We start from the raw sequence: 15,896 nt of genomic DNA on the forward strand, positions 1-15,896 counted from the left end.
CTCTTTGCAACACATAAGAGGTATGTAATATGTACTTAAAAACAAATGAATGATCATTATAGGTATAAAAGGGGCACAAGAATCATTAGGATTTTTCACAAAAGAAAAGAATACGTTTCTGGATACTGATTTTTGCATTTAAAATGAAGTCAGAAGGTTGCTTTTCTTTAAAAAAAATTGAGTATAGCTGGTTTACAATGTTGTATTAGTTTCAGGTATACAGCAAAGTGGTTTAGCTACGTATACATGTATATGAATTCATATACAACCATGCAGAGTCAGTTGAGTCCAACTCTTTCTGACCCCATGGGCTGTAGCCTGACAGACTCCTCTGTCCATGGAATTTTTCAGTATTCTTATACTGGAAATCCCGACCCAGGGATTGAACGCACATTTCCTGCATCTTTCTTCACTGGCAGGTGGGTTCGTTACCACTGAGCCACCTGGGAAGTCTGAATACCTATACACCTTTTCCAAATTCTTTTTCCATTGTAAGTTATTCTAGTGGCTCAGACTGTAAAGAATCTGCCTGCAATGCAGCAGACCTGAGTTCCATCCCTGGGTGAGGAAGATCTCAGGGAATGGCTAACCACTCCAGTATTCTTGCCTGGAGAATTCCATGGACAGAGGAGCCTGGAGGGCTACAGTCCATGGGGACACAAAGAGTCTGACATGACTGAGCAAAAAAATGTTTTTTAATTTTATAGGTTATTATAAGACACTGAATACAGTTCCCTGTGCTACACAGTAGGTCCTCATTGTTTACCTATGTTATCTATAGTAGCATGTATCTGTTAATCCCAACTCCTAGTTTATCCCACCTTTAGTAACCATGAATTTGTTTTCTATGTCTGAGTCTATTTCTGTTTTATAGATAAGTTCACTTGTATCAGTTTTTCAGATTCCACATACAAGTGATAATCATGAGATAATTGTCTTTCTCTTTTTGAAAACTTAGAGTTTTATTTTATACCAGTTCTTATTCTTATACATGGTATTTGAATTGTGTGATTTAAAAAATCCAGAACAAGTTTATGTACTCTCTTAAGAAGTGCTAACAGCGTCACTGTGTCTAGAGAAATTTTTTATTTAACATCCAAAACAAACTGTTTCATAATTAGTTATAAATATTCATTTCATAAGTGTTATTAAGGAGAAAAAAAGAGAAATCCTTGCCTTAAAAAGTCCCCAGCTCTAGTGTTGATTCTGGATACCACTTAGCTCCAGAATTCTATCAGTCTACAGCTTTAGACATCATTTCCAAGCTTATGCTCACATCAATAAATGATGTTTTTGCATAAATAGGTTTCAGAACCACAAGGTGCTATATCTTTTAAACTCTAGTTGAACAGAAATAGTGCTAATTTTAGCATCGACCTAAACATAAACTTACTTGCTATGGAAAAAAAATGTGTGGACTTATAAATAGCTTACTCTCAGGAAATATTTTAAATAGAAAACTCTCATGTTGTGTTACAAATATATTCCTCTTATAGGATTAAATTGGAAAGCTCTTTTACAAAGGCAGTTTGCTGCAGTCGAAAGATATGACAACATTCTTGTTCTGCTACTTACCAGAAATATGACATTAGTAATTTATCTTAACTCTTGGGATCCTAGTTTTTATCTAAATAAAGAGGGAGATAATAGCTACATTGAAAGGTTGTTATGAAAATTAAATAAGATAATATTTGTGGAGCATCTGTTTTGGTGCTTGGCATAGAATGGTACTGGCTTCCCTGGTGACTCAGTGGTGAAGAATCTGCCTGCCAATGCAGGAGACGTGGGTTCCATCCCTGGGTCAGGAAGATCGCCTGGAGAAGGAAATGGCAACCCACTCCAGTATTCTTGCCTGGGAAATCCCATGGACAGAGGAACCTGGCGGGTTACAGTCCAGAGTCACAAAAGAGTCAGACACGACTGAGCAACTAAACAACGACAAACAACACAGAATGGAACAGATCCTCCCTGCAAGGTCCCCTTTTACTGATGGAGTGTTCCTTTTGTTATAATGGCTGGATGTAGTATTAGACTCTTCACCACACAAAAAACCCAAACATCTCAAAATGTGACCCTTCATACTTCATTCAAAACCAGAAAGACTACTCTGAACTTGACAAAGAAGATTCAAAGATTAACCAAAAACCTTGGCACTTGTCCTTGATGAACGTTTCAAAGGTGACAAAAGAAATCACACCAGACTATGAGGGATTGAATGAGATGGCTTTTCTTTCTTATGTCTGTAATAGGCACTTATCTCTTAGATATGGCCCAAAGGGTTACCTGAATTCAGAGACAGGACTGATAGTAGTTGAGCCAGGAGGAGTTCATCAATGACTTCACGGAACATGTTTAACAGCAACAGAGGTGGTGGATCTTGAAAGATAACTAGGATATTCCAAGTCTCTGAAGAGTGCATATGTGCTTATGGATAAGGAGGATTTGGAGAGGGGTGTGGATGCAAGGAACATCTAGACAGAAAAACCATCGTAAGCAAAAGTGAAGGCATGAAGACCATGGCTTTGGGACTTCCCTGGTGGTCCAGTGGTTAAGAAATTGTCTTGCGATGCAGGGGACGTGGTTCAATCCCTGATCAGGCAACTAAGATCACATATGCCAAGGAGCAACCAAGCCCGTCCACCACAACTACTGAGCCCCCCTTCTCCACACGCACACACACACACATACTCTGGAGCCTGCGTACCACATTTATAGAGACTACACCACAAGGAAAGATCCTGTATGCTGCATCCTTCATGCTGCAACTAAGACTTGACACAGCCAAACAAATAAGTGAATAAAACAAAGAGCATGGCTTAGAGAAGGCAGATCATTCCCATATTAGCAAAGGTCAACTGATGAGGAACAAAGGGAGGTGCAGAGACTCAAGGGGTCTGTTGAGCCTCTGTGTTCAGTTGCTAAGTCGTGTCTGACTCTTCTGTGATCCCATGGACTGTAGCCCGCCAGGCTCTTCTGTCCATGGGATTCTCCAGGCAAGAATCCTGGAGTGGATTGCCATGCCCTCCTCCAGGGGATCTTCCTGACCCAGGGATTGAACATATGACTCCTGCAACTCCTGCATTGGCAGGCGGATTCTTTACCACTGAGCCACCTGGGGAGCCCCACTGTGCCTCTATGATGGCACGCTAAGGAACACAGGAAGAAGATTTTGTTCTCAGTGGATGGGGCAGCCAACAGTGGCTTTGAGATTGAAATGGGTGAACAGCTGCTGTTCTGCTGGGTACCTGTCATGTACCAGGAAATACTTTATTGTTTTATGAATATAATTTTCAAGTCTTCACAACAAATTAGATATATCTTTTCAGGTGGGGAATCTGAGGCTCAGAGAGCTTAGGTAACTTGCTGCTCAAGATTATACATTCTTCAATTAAGCAAATAGCATGAAAGAGCAATAGGGTTTTTAAAATATTAATTTCAGAACAAACCATTAAAGAATAGAAATGATGAGATCTGAATGTCAATTAGGAAGTCAATTTAGGCAGTCATGGTTTAAAAGGAAAGGAGATTAGGAATACTGAAAAAGGAATTTGTGTTCAAAGTGAGGCTGTTCATGATTTGAGTAAGATTTCTTAATACAGGTTTATTCTAGAATGACATACATTTTAAAATAATAAACGATGTGGATTCTGTGTTTTAGAGTTACTTGATGACTATATTACACGAGAGACAGTGCAGCATAATAATTAAGTGCTTAGGCTCCAAGTCATACTGCCTGGGTTTGAATCTTAACCCCAATTTACTGAACCTCGGGCAGGTTATTTAACACTTCTGGGCCCTAGTTTCCTCATATTTAAAAAAAAATGAGGGCTTCCCAGGTGGCACTAGTGGTAAAGAATCTGCTTGCCAGTGCAGAAGACTTAAGAGACATGGATTTTATCCCTGGGTTGGCAAGAATCCCTTGAAGGAGGGCGTGGCAACGCACTCCAGTATTCTTGCCTGGAGAATCCCATGGACAGAGGAGCCTGGCGGGCTACAGTCCATAGCGTTGCAAAGAGTTGGACAAGACTGAAGCGGCTTAGCATGCACACATGCACTTCTATCATCAGTTTAGTTCAGTCGCTCAGTTGTGTCCGACTCTTTGCGACCCCATGAATCGCAGCACGCCAGGCCTCCCTGTCCATCACCAATTCCCAGAGTTCACTCAGACTCACGTCCATCAAGTGAGTGATGCCATCCAGCCATCTCATCCTCTGTCGTCCCCTTCTCCTCCTGCCCCCAATCCCTCCCAGCATCAGAGTCTTTTCCAATGAGTCAACTCTTCGCATGAGGTGGCCAAAGTACTGGAGTTTCAGCTTTAGCATCATTCCTTCCAAAGAAATCCCAGGCATAGGGTTGTTTAAACATGAAGTATATGTGCATATAAAACAGTGTTTGGTATAAAGTAGGAACTCAGTAAGCATTAGCCAGTACTGCTTTGTGCCTTTGTCCATATTCACCAGTTTATTTAAAAATTACCTGCAGTGTGCCAAGCACTGTGCTTGTCTTCAGGGATGCAAACAGGGAAGAACCTCTGTATCCTATTACAAGTTAATCACTAAAGAGATGTTGCCTATAAGCTTAAATTACATATAATGGTCAATCTCTGGGATGACCATTACCCTGCCTTGCAGGTAAGGATTGGTAAGCTAAAATATCTTTGTTTAGTTCACAGGAAACAATCCTGACCAGGCCCACCTGTGAATGACTGCAGGAAGGAAGAAATTAACACATCTGGCTGACCAGGAGGAAATGTTTGACTTTACTCCCTCCCCTTTTAGTATAAAAGAGGCCTGAATTCTAATTCAGGAAAGATGATTCTTTGAGACATGGGTCCACCATCTTCTCAGTCTGCTGGCTTCCTGAATAAAGCATTACTCCTCACCCCAATAACTTGTCTCTTGATTTATTGGCCTGTCGTGTGTGCAGTAAGAGCTTGGACTTGGCAGCACAAAGATGGATAACAGGTGACTTCAGCTAACAGATGGATAACATTTGATTTTTCCAACATCCTATTCTGTGGTTCAGCAGAAGTACTGAGACTACATCTTGATCAAAGCACTTCCCTCAACTCTTTAGGCACCAGTGATTTAAAATCTTTATTCATAAAGTTGCCCATGAGTGTCGGGACGAATACTTCCACTCCTCCTACTTCCTCCTCCAATATGACATTAAGATATGCTTAGCCTGAGTTGTCTTTTATGATGGGTGTTCCCCTTGACCCACTAGGCAGTATTATGAAGTTAGTGAGATGATTTCAGTAGTCTCCACCCACTTACGTGCACCAAACTCTCAGAAGCTGAGTGCTTGCATCACTGCCTCAGGAGTTTCTTCCTTGCTAATTCATTAGACTTCTGTGTGATGCAGTATGTATTATTAATGGATGTATTTCTCTTTCTGAGCCTTTTTTTAAAATATAACTTTATAAAGCCTCATTTCCACAAACTAGAGAGAAATAGGAAGGACTAGAATTTTCAGTGCCATAGTAAACTAAGGGAGATGTGAGAATATGAGCAATACACTGCAAGTTAAACCATACCATAGAGCTACTCATCCCTGTGTCTCCTAATTTTAGATTATGAAGGAATCCAAGTCATTCTGCTCATGACCTCATTTCATATTATCTGAAAGGATGCTCATTTAGACACTGCGGGTTTGACATTGCCATTGGTTGAATAGATGAAAATCTGTCCGTAGAAGGGACACCATGTCCTTATGAGTGTACCCAAATACATTAAAATAGAGGAGCAGTTATCACGAGAAAAGACTGAAAAGGAAAATGTCTACATAAATGAGAAGGAAATGAAAAGAGCGAGGCATTCACATTTAACATAACCAAGTGATGTGTCAAAATGATTAAGTAAAAACCTGCTTTAGTATCCAGGAAGCCCTTTAGAGTGAGTGAGATTGTTGGGACAATGGTAAATTGTTTTATCTGTCAAAAAAAAAAAAAAAAAAGCACAGACATTGGAATCCTCCTCACTTTGCTTTCCAATATATTCAGTATTTATTATGGGATTATGGGACATGGGAAATGTTCAGACCATAAGGGATCTTCAAGTAGCAAAAAAGTGTTACTGAAAGACAGTAATGAGATTCATAATAAAATAAATCTGAAACTCGAGATTCAAAGGTGAATGCAGGAATGAGGCTGAACTCTAAAAAGAAGTTCTTACACTGCGTGTAGAGAAGTTTGTTTAATGTGAATATTAGTAAAGTAAAACGCATATCTGGTGTATATCTGAAAATTAAAAAATCTTACCATAAATTTGATATACATAATGGAAATATTGACAAAGGCTCTGTTAACACCAACAAATTAATACTACAATATTGTATAGCTTAGAATATGGAATATGTATATTCCATAATGAAATACAATATGGCTTTAAATTTATTGGGCTTGATGTTTTCCAGCCTAAAAATATCTAGTTTTACATTTAACTTAAATTTTTTTTTCCTGAGAATCATTTATTTTCCTTGAGAGAAGCAAGTAATCCCTATTCACTTTTCTTCCAATAATTTTGGAAGAAATTAAGCATTGACAAGTCAGTTAGGATCTAACCGAGAAAAGAGAATACAGTCTAAATATTTAAAATAAATTGAATTTAATCCAGGAAAATGGCCACACAGATGATGGAAAGATTGAGAAGCTAAAATGAGGATAATAAATCAACCTGGAAATTAGTAGCAGCAGAATGTCACAGGTATCAGCATCATAGGTCTCAAGGGACAGAGAGAAGAAGTGATGTCATGTGTACGCTCAGCTGCTTAGTCATGTCTGACTCTTTGCAACCCCATGAACTCTCCACCAGGCTCCTCTCTCTGTGGGAGTTCCCAGGCAAGAAAACTGGAGTAGGTGGCCATTTCCTTCTCCAGGGGATCTTCCCAAGCCAGGGATTGAACCCAAGTCTCCTGTGGCTCCTGCAGCAGCTCACAGTTCAAGGCCATCGGGAAAAACTAGAGGCAACAAAGGATGGGTCTGAAAGCTGGAAAAAAGCTTCTAGGGGTCAGCCCCGAAAGAACCAGCAGAATACGAGCAGGGCAAGGAATGGATGTGAAGTTAAAAACATGCATAGACCGGAACAACGCAAAGTAGAGAGTGCCGCAAGTTAATAAGTTTTCCATTTTCATTTTCTCCTCCAGAGTAATGTTACACTAGGCAAATTGATTTACTGATACTTTTTAAGGGCATTAAATTTAGCTCCTGGGAACTGCATTCAACAAACATCTTGTAAATAAATGAAATCACCATTTTAGTTCCACATATGACCTCAATAAACCAAATTTACACGCCCTTAAATGATGAGACAATAACCCGCCTTCTCTTTGAACTTTAATAAAATGTATAAAGGAGGTATTGCTGTCTTTTTGGATTAGATTTAGACAGTGGTCAATGTTCTGTCAGTGGCATTGTTTTATTCAGAACAGTGAACAGTCGTACATTCTGATGTTCTGGAAATCCCCATTCTTTTTTTTTTTTTTCTTTAATAGAAAATTATTTAATTAGTATACATGTGTGAAAACAGGACTCAGGAAGAGGTGGAAAAAGCCACACACAATTTCCTCAACAAGACCACCACTCAATTCCTCTCTTTCCCTCCATTCTGCTGCAAAACTGACAACACGTTTTGCAGACTAATGGTAAGGCACCGATTTGTACGAGCTCGTCTTTTGTAATGTGGAAGGGTAATTATGTATGGTGGTGGTATAAAAATATTTATCCATCCATTTCATGGCCAGGCAAGACAAAGTTTAATGTGAGCACATGGGAAGTTTGAAGACCACACCTAACTTAAACCATGTCCTACTTTAATTTAAGCAATATGAGATCTCCCTCTGAGCAGCCTCTGAATTGTAAACCTTATCTCAGACTTGGACTTGTAATGATTAAACTGTCATTACCACCATCAAATTCTTTTCTCATTTACATCATTACAACTTAGTCTTGTCTCATTTTGGCTCATTACTCTGATGTGAAACACTATTATATATTAAAAAATAGATGGCCTATAGAATAGAATGAAGCATTATTGCGTTTGCTTAATAGAAACCAGGAAGAAATGTCAAGGTCATCTCTGTACCTCACACCTTGTCGTTCATATGGCTTCTGTTAATAAAAAAAAAAGTAACCAAAAGGCACAGAAACGAAGTCTTTCACTATGCAGCACCCCACTAAAAGTATAAAATGCTGGCCATAATGAACCCCATTTTCTTCTCACGCAAAGAAAAGAAACACTTTAAGGGGAAATAGTTCAAAGTCCATCTTAAATTCCTTGACTCAGACTCACTCACCTAAAATTCAATGAAGAAACAGCATGAACTTTCCAAAACCATCTATCTTCTTTTCTTTGAAACTGCAGTCAATTCTGGCATTTAAAGACTTCCCAAGTGTTTCATCCAGGGACTTGTAAATCTCACTTATCTGCAATAAGAAAACACACTTTTATTTAGCTAAGTAACTCACACTTACATGTTTATTACAGAAACAGAATGAGCAGATCTAGAACATATGGTGTTTTACAAATCCCTTCATCCACTAAGAATGACTTGTAATACTCAACTCAGAATTTTGGTTCTCAATTGCTATAATAAATGTTTAGAAAAATAGACATTTGTGCCAAAAGTCATTTTACAGATGAAGATGGGGAGGTCCAGAGGGTAAAGTGAGCGTCCAAGATTAAGCAGCTGGTTAGTAACAGAGTGGGCTTCCCTGGTGACTCCTGCCTGCCAATTCAGGAGACATAGATTCCATCCCTGGGTTGGAAGGTTCCCTGGAGAAGGAAATGACAACCCACTCCAGTATTCTTGCCTGGGAAATCCCATGGCCAGAGGAGCCTGGCGGGCTACAGTCCATGAGGTCATAAAGAGTTGGACACGACTTAGTGACTGAGCTCTAGCACGCAGTAACAGAGTAGCCTTTTGGGTTCCTAATATTGCCTTTTGTTTCGGGTTTATTTAAAACCCAGAAATGGGAAAACAGAGAATCTCCTGTGTTTCCCAAGTTGGTAAATTTCTAGAATACTGTGTCACCACAATTTCTACTAAAACCAAGGAAACTAGAGTTGAGGGCAGAGTCTTCAGACCAGCATCCACTCTGATGGTAGATGCAGGCGTAGGCTATCACAGAGGCACCCTGATGTTCCTGATCCACAGGCTTTATAGTATTGCGTAGCAATGACATAGAGAAAATAGTTCAGAATATGGTCTGTTGGTGTTTTTTAACAAAGCGGAACGATTTTCATCATCTTGCCTTCAGAGAAAATTCACAGAGGAGAAGAGAAAGAGAGGCTCCAGGTCAAACTCGGCAATTTGCCCAAGAGGCCCTGCCCTGCTGGATGAAAGTGACCAGATGCTTTACCCATCACCTCCCTTCAGCTAGTCTTTCCCACCTTTCTGTCTCCACACCCCCCCCGCCCCCCCACCTTTCCCACTTTCTTCCTCTCACCAGCCCTCAAGCTGGATGTTACTATTCCATGTCCTAGGTGGCTTGAAGGAGCAGAAATTTGAAGCTCAGGAAATCCTATGTTCAGATGAAGGAAAAGATGGGGAGAAGGGAGATCACAGCAAATAAAGCAGAGGTTTCTGATGACAGTGGAGCTGGGAAAGGAAGGGAGAGGAGCCTAGCTCTGCACCCCGGCTGGTGGGAGTGGCCTCTGTCTCCAGCCCCATCCTTCACTTTCCTCGCCAAGCTCTCTCCTTTGGCCCAGGTTATCTAAAATGATGGCAATCATTATGTTGCTCAGATAAAGAGGCCGTGTGAAAGGACCTACAGGCAGGCTCATATTTCACAGCTTAACTGGGATCTGTGACTTCAGTGGACGTTGCCGTTTGGATGACATCTTGATTATGAGCGAGCTTCAGCTTTTGCTGTTCCTTCTCTACCAGGAAGGGGTCTCCATCTCAGCCTGCATCTCACAGGCAGTGACGGAAACCAGTTATCTGGTAGGCAGCTCCTTCTCTACCGCTCTCGGCTTCTGTCACCCAGGACCACTTCCGAGGATCTGGAACTAACTACCACAGTTCTTTCTAGTCTTGATCTGAGGGTGCCCGCCTCCCAAACTGCCACTGAACGAAAGGCATCAATCTTCCCCTCTCTTCTCCCTGCAGCCTGGTGGACACTCGCATAGCAAAACCTCACATGAACCTTGATTAGGAAGAGAAAATAATACCTTTCTCACTTTAAAGTCTCATTTAATTCTACTTTAGCTATCAAATTCTAGTTTGACCGTGTGACTTGAGGTTAAAATTAGCATCATGGGATAAAATAGAGTTCTGTCTCCTTCATCTGGCTCCCTGAAGACCATCAGTATGTTGCTTGGAGGCTGGAGTCAATTTCATACCACTGAGTACAAGACAAAGAAGTACAGTAAGTCCCTACATATAAATGAGTTCTGTTCTGACAGCATGTTCATAAATCCAACAAAGTTAGCCTGGGTACCCAACTAACACAACCAGCTCTATAGTGCTATGCTGTGCTTAGTCACTCAGTCGTGTCTGACTCTTTGCGACCCCATGGACTGTAGCCCATCAGGGTCATCTGTCCATGAGATTTTCCAGGCAAGAATACTGGAGTGAGTAGCCACTTCTCCAGGGGATCTTCCCAACCCATGGATCAAACCTGAATCTCTTGTGTCTCTTGCATTGGCAGGCAGATTCTTTACCACTGAGCCACCTGGGAAGCCTGTTACCATATACAATTGCTATAATTTTCCTTCTCTATAAGAATATGTGCAAATTGTGGGCAGGGACAGTCTTGTTTATTTCTTAATCATCTTTAGCACGTCATCTTTAACGGTGAATAATACTCTTCACTAAATGTACGTTCAGTTGAGGGGGGAACAACTAGCAAATATGAAGCTCAGTGTTTTCCCAATTGTTCCTACACCGACTTGTGGTATAAACTTAATTAGATCATTTCACCAGATTATTCGTTACTGGTCTAAGAACATTAAAGTAGCTTAGGAAGCTACAGTAAAGTGGATTTGGGATTGTGGCCCTTGGACTAAATTCAGAATCACCTCAGACACAAGGCTACTAGATGAGAGTCAGGGAGGAGCCTGTGGATATGGGCCTTTCTGGATGCCTTAACGCTGGAGACAGAATTAGTGCTCAGGGATGGATACTCATGCACCCTCTCTGTTCCAAGGATTTGTTCTTGTTGACACATAGTTCAGCCTGAGAACCGGGAAGATTTTGGATGTCTGCACGTATTTCCTATTAAGGGCATAGATTGCTGCTTCAAGCTCTGAGGATAAAGAGGCTGTAGCACTGGGTCAGTCTAGCCAATCTGATCTGGTATAGCCCCCTCACAGAAGGGGATAATCCCAGCAGAGATTCTGGTCCCCAAGGGAATTACCTTTAAGACTGGCTGTATCTGTTGCTGTGCAGATACTTCATTTCTGTGAAGTTCTGAAGTCTTTCTTTCTTTTTTTTTTAATTTGGGCTATATAATTGCTTTACAATGTTGTTGGTTTCTGCCATACATCAGGCTTCCCTGGTGGCTCAGCTGGTAAAGAATCCACCTGCAATGTAGGAGACCTGAGTTCGATTCCTGGGGTGGGAAAATCCGCTGGAGGAGGCAGGGCAACCCACTCCAGTATTCTTGCCTGGAGAATCCCCATGGACAGAGCAGCCTGGAGGGCTACAGTCCCTGGGGTTACAAAGAGTCGGACACAACTGAGCGGCTAAGCACAGCACAGCTGCCATACGTCATGAAGTCTTTTTTTTTTTTTTTTAAAGCTTTTTATTTTGTATTGGAGCATAGCTGATTAACAATGTTGCGATAGTTTCAGGTGAATAGTGAAGGGAGTCAGTCATACATATACATGTATCCATTCTCCCCCAAACTCCCTTTCCATCTAGGCTGCCACAGAACATCAAGTGGAGTTCCACGTGCTATACAGTACTTCCTTGTTGGTTATCCACTTTAAATACAGCAGTGTGCACATGTCTATCCCAAACTCCCTATCCAGCCCTTCCCCTCCCCGGTCCTGTATCCTTCCCCTCAACAACCCTAAGTTCCTTCTCTAAGTCTGTGAGTCTGTTTCTGTTTTGTAAATAAGCTCATTTGAATCATTTCTTTTTAGATTCCATGTTTAAGAAATGTCACACGCTGTTTCGCCTCTGTCTGACTTACTTGCCTCAGTATGACAATCCCCAGGTCCGTCCATGTTGCTGCAGAGGTTTTGAAGTCTTTGGCCAAATAACCAGGGAAATGAATTTAATCTCAAGAGGCAGTCATGTATCTAACCTCTGGCTGTCAGATAATAACCCAATGATGGCAGACACATGGGCTGTCTTTCATGATTCTAAAACTCTAGACGACAGTGCACAGGGAAAGTAGAGTGATTGCCTGGAGAAGGCACTGGCGACCCACTCCAGTACTCTTGCCTGGAAACTTCCATGGATGGAGGAGCCTGGTAGGCTGCAGTCCATGGGATCGCTGAGTTGGACAAGACTGAGCGACTTAATTTTCACTTTTCACTTTCATGCATTGGAGAAGGAAATGGCAACCCACTCCAGTGTTCTTGCCTGGAGAATCCCAGGGACGGGGAAGCCTGGTGGGCTGCTGTCTATGGGGTCGCACAGAGTCGGACATGACTGAAGTGACTTAGCAGCAGCAGAGTGACTGCCTGCTTCACCTCTAAGTCACCTACTTCATTATCCCTACAACAGGGGTCCCTAACCACTAGGATCTAACGCCTGATGATCTGGGGTGGAGCTGATGTAATAATAATACAAATAAAGTGCACAATAAATATAACGTGCTTGAATCATCCCCAAACTACCCCTCCCCCCAAACCCTAGTCCGTGGAAACACTGTCTTCCATGAACCTGGTCTCTGGTGCTGAAAAGATTGGGGACTGCCGCCTACAACACATAACAGAGATTGCAAGAGGATATCTGAGCAAATAGAAGACGGTAGCACTGTTCCGTTTCCCTCTTGATATTTCACCAACAAACAGGGATTCAAAAAACTCACACTTCATCAGGGAGGTTAAAGTAAGATAAAGCAGTGAGAGTAAGATATTTAGATGAAATGGCTGTCAGCAGAGTAGACATCTACATTCTGCAGTGAATGTGGAATTTTTTTCCCAGCAGAGAGCCGGAGGCCTGCTGACATTTAGGAACCTTTAAGAAAAAAGGTATGCTTGTCAGCATCAGTTCAGGTGGGTATTCAGTCAACTGTTTTCAAGGTGCTGAGAAGGAAAAAGGTGGTTTAGAAAGGATTTCTTAGCTCTGTTCCTTGCACCGCGTGTTTGCGTTTTTCAGAAGGACTGCCTTTGTGTCTCTATCTGCAGCATCTCACTGTAGCTCAGGCAGTTGCTCACCCAGATGATATTTGCATTTTAAAAGAACATCTTCCCTTTATGTTTAACCATTTGTACTGCACCTGGGCAGGCCCTGCACAGAGGAGCTCTGTTGTGGAGAACTCACTTAAGTACCCATCATTTTTTCTTTTTCAAAATAATAAATGTAAAAATAATTAGCTCTATATGAAGTATTAGAAGAAGTATTTATGAAGAAGCAAGTTTAAGAAAAAAAAATGAATCAAGAGATGGCTGGGCACTTAAATAGCTCTTTAAATAATCAAAGTAACTTTACTTTTAGGAGGTATGGAAAATGTAATAAATTATAAAAATGAATAACATCCATATTCCACTAGTGAGAGGCAATCCCTATGAAGATTTTCTACATTTACTTCCAATTATCTATACATATGTGTGCACACACACATGATTTTTAATGAAATTGAGGGATTCTAAAGTGAAAGTGAAAGTCGCTCAGTCGTGTCCGACTCTTTGTGACTTCATGAACTTTACAGTCCATGGAATTCTCCAGGTCAGAATACTGGAGTGGGTAGCTGTTCCCTTCTCCAGGGGATTTTCCCAAACCAGGGATGGAACCAGGTCTCCCACACTGCAGGTGGGTTCTTTACTGGCTGAGCCACTAGGGAAGCCCCAGGGATTCTAAGAGATAGATAATTTTATTTCAAGTTTTGTTTTTGTCTCTGTTGTTAGTGAGCCACACATATTCAGCATAAATAAATGCTACACAAATTTTTTCTGGCTATGAAATTTTTTATAAAACTTGCTAATTAAAGAATATGACATATGAAGGTTTGGGACATCCCAAGTCAGCAAATGCTTCTTTGGTTTACTCATGTGCTTTATATACACTCATACACAAAGAAGTATAAGGCAGTATATTATTTTATTTCAGTATAAGGCAGTAGGTTTATTTTATAATAGTCCTTACTTTGTTATTATTTTATAATAGTCCAAAGTAATAGTCACTTACTTTGTTATAATAGAAATCTCTATTGTACAAAACCCGTGTATCCTAAAATATCAGAAAAATAAGTCATTTTTTTTTTCAGAATATATTTTTAGAGTGAGTAATTCTCTCAATCTGTAAGCTTTAAAAAAAAAATACAATCATGAGACCACGATTAAGTGGTCTCATTAACTTACACTCTCACTAAACGGAATTATCTCAAAAGTTTTCTTTAATGAAAATCTCTTTTTATGAACAATATGCAAGTAAACCGAGTACACACAAAAACTACCCCCTAGTGACGACCTCATTAAACTTTTAAGCAAGTTGAACTTAATTCCAAGTAAGGCAGCACGATGAACAGATTTTCGCTGACCAGGAAAAAAAGTGTTTATCTATGCTCAGCCTTTTGTCTCTTGCATCTCAAGACATAAAATTGATCAAAAAGAATTAAATTGAACTTTGGGTGTTAAATCAGAATGACAGAGATTTATCCAATTAATTTTTAAAAAGACAAAATTTTAATTAGCCACATGTGGGTATCTGATAGATTCTACTGAAATTTCCCTGGTGATATGGGACCATCAATATTTTGCTCTGAATTTATGTTCACTCATTTGCTAAAGTCCTGCACACTTTTTAGAAATTAATGATGCACTGTGCTTTGATATGTGTCTGATTTTACCATGATATAAAGATCCAGCCAGAATAGAAGACAGGAAGGAAGGAAGAAGGAAGGAAAGAAGTCATGAAACTGGATACAGGGGGAGGGAAAGCCAAATAAAAAAAAAGATTTCCTACGACCTTTCCTATGACCTTTACTAGTTCCCTTAGTAACAATTTTTAAAAGAGAGATGGATGAAAATGAGAATACATGTCTCCATGAGGAGTTCCACACCTCCCCAAATATCACAAATTAAATGTTTGCACTATGGAGACAGAATTCCACATTGTTAAACATTAATCTTCTCTAATACACATAAACCCTAACCATAAAGCTCAGGCTCCTAAAATCACATGTCTGCAAACACGGCGGTTATTTGGACACAATTTCAGCGACGAATTTTTTTGGGGGGGCTTATAATATATCTCATGTATCTTGTTTCCTCAGGAAAAAATATTTATGTGCAAAATACAGAGAGTGTTTTCTTGGACAAAGAAGCGCTTTTTCTGGAAACCATAAAGAAATGGAAGGATCTGATTCTGGGAGCCAGTTCAGGCCTTGCCCTTCGGTGGTGCTCTCTGACCTTGACTGATGACCTTGAATGTGCCACATGCCCTATTAACCACCTGAGGACAACAGAGAGCCTGACTGATTTTCATCTGACTCAGAAAAGAGGAGTGTCTTCTTAAAAAATGAAAATAAAAGATAGAGCATTTAATGAGGTATCATTCATCTCCATGACACTTTGGAGTTAAAAAAAAATGATACTATGGCCTGCATCATATATACTCAAACTTTTTCTCTTGAAGACCCTAAAGAGCTTGTGACTATGTGTGTTATATCTATCAATATTTACTTTATTAGGAATTGACTTAGAAATTTAAAAAAAATATTCATAAATGTGTTTATATAACAGTGATAAACCTCTTTAAATGTAACATCAATAACATATTTT

The 15,896-nt window shown here is 40.3% G+C and overlaps 1 protein-coding gene across 10 annotated transcripts in view; it reads right to left on the bottom strand.

Moving 5' to 3' along the window:
• Positions 1 to 15,896, bottom strand: part of DTNA (dystrobrevin, alpha) — a 322,724-nt gene that overhangs the window by 239,755 nt on the left and 67,073 nt on the right. For all 10 annotated transcript variants that reach the window (XM_010849771.1, XM_010849768.1, XM_010849767.1 and 7 more), the window contains exon 2: positions 8,293 to 8,422. The gene's annotated coding sequence lies outside the window, so the exon portion shown is untranslated. The remainder of the gene's footprint in view (positions 1 to 8,292; positions 8,423 to 15,896) is intronic.

Source organism: Bison bison, unplaced genomic scaffold, assembly GCF_000754665.1.
Source record: "Bison bison bison isolate TAMUID 2011002044 unplaced genomic scaffold, Bison_UMD1.0 scf7180017864286, whole genome shotgun sequence".
Classification (NCBI taxonomy): Eukaryota; Metazoa; Chordata; class Mammalia; order Artiodactyla; family Bovidae; genus Bison; species Bison bison.